This window comes from Lygodium microphyllum, chromosome 7 (genome assembly GCF_053477565.2).
Source record: "Lygodium microphyllum isolate KBCC chromosome 7, Lygodium_microphyllum_v1.1.10, whole genome shotgun sequence".
NCBI lineage: Eukaryota > Viridiplantae > Streptophyta > Polypodiopsida > Schizaeales > Lygodiaceae > Lygodium > Lygodium microphyllum.
Window position 1 is genome coordinate 45,496,845 of NC_141141.1, and position 1,761 is coordinate 45,498,605.

The window sequence follows — 1,761 nt, forward strand, 5'->3', positions numbered from 1 at the left end:
GGTATTTGTAGCAAAATATATTAGGCAGATGAAAGAGCCCTTAAGCTATGGTACAGTTACTTGGGCCTTAAAACAAAGATCAGCATTACTCCTGCTCTAGACTTGGATGAGAGTGCCAGTGAAGACTTGAGTGTTTTATGGCTCGAGACTCAATCTATGAATGGAAAAACATCACGTTCACATCTAGGTTCTATCCCACCCTTCAAGTTCAAAAAGGGCATGGGGTTTGGAATTCCTGGCTTTTTTAAAGGCAGGCCAAAACCATTGAATAGTTTGATGGAAGGCCCTCCCTTTTTCTATTTTGAAAATGTTGAGAACGTTCCCAATTCAGAGTGGGAGACCATCAAACGACATTTTAATGGCATAGATCTAGAGTTCACAGACTCTAGATGTTTTTTAGCATGCTTTAGGCCTCGTGGTTATGTTCATAACCTTCTAGTAGATGGAAGAAGGTTGATCCTTTCCCTTGCTCCCATGACAATCTTTGAGGTGCTTCCAGAAACAAAGAAGTATTGGCCCCCATGGGATCTGAGAGAGAGAAGCTGAATTGCATAAACACACGGCGTGCCCTTAGCACTCTATGTGGATTGATTAGAAAAATATTTTCTTCCCACAAAGAAAGCGAGATACCTTCTTATCTTCAACAGGAGATTGTCTTGGCATGCAAAAGATGAAACTTGGTCTGGGTTAGCCCACTACCCACTTGAACCCCATGAGATTGAGTTGGTGCTTGGATATGATCATGACCACACTCAAGGCTGCTCTACCCTTTCAAATCGGTATGATGCATTAGGCAACTCATTTTAGGTCAATACTGTTGCGTACCATCTTTCACCACTCAAAGAATTATATTCGCAAGGTTTAACACTTCTATCCTTATTCTCAAGCCTTGGTGGAGTAGAAGCGGCATTGCACAAATTGGGTATAATTTTGAAGGCTGTTGTTATTGTGGAGATCAATGATAAATGTAAAAACATAATAGCCAACTGTGGAACAAAACTGGCCAAACATGCCGATTTCAAATGGAGGATGATGTTAGAGATCTTACTGATGATAAGTTGACTGAGATTGTGGATGCAGTGGGAAAGATTGACCTCATAATTGGGGGAAGCCCCTGCAACAATCTCTCAGGTAACAATAGAGTAAGCAGGGTAGGCTTGGGTGGCAAAGAATCCTGTCTTTTCTTTGAATTTCCCACGATTCTGAATAGTTTAAAACATATCATGCAAGCAAGAGGTTACCTTTGAATAGTTTAAAGCATATCATGCAAGCAAGAGGTTACTTTTGAGCTGTTCAAAACTGCACCAGCATGCAGAAAAGAAAAGGAGGTGTAATCTATATGAGATCCGAATCAATTTTGGTCCTTGGTAGCCCTGCAGGCAACCTTCTTGAATACTAATAGTGGTTTGCCTTTGACAAACAGCCTATTTTTTGTACATGTCCTTTGTTATTGCTGTTAAATTTACGGGACCCAAACTCTCAAATCAGCCTTTTGCTGGCAACGATTGTACATGATCTCGTGGGGGTGTTAAAAACCTTTCATGTAACTTGCAACATTCCCAATAGAAGTCATCATATAGGCCTTTTCTGGTGTTTGTGAGTCGTACAATTTCTACAATATCTGAGTCTTCCTTGGTCAATGTGTTTTGTTCAATGCAATTGTAAGCAATATCTGAGTCTTTCTTGGTCTTTATATAGAGAAAATTCTACAATATCTGAGTCTTCCTTGGTCTTTATATAGAGAAAATTCTCTTGTTCTTA

At 39.9% G+C, this 1,761-nt stretch overlaps 1 pseudogene; it reads left to right on the forward strand.

The window, feature by feature from the left end:
- Positions 1-219: 219 nt before the first annotated feature.
- On the forward strand, positions 220-1,247 carry LOC148033408 (DNA (cytosine-5)-methyltransferase DRM2 pseudogene; annotated as a pseudogene).
- Positions 1,248-1,761: the final 514 nt, after the last annotated feature.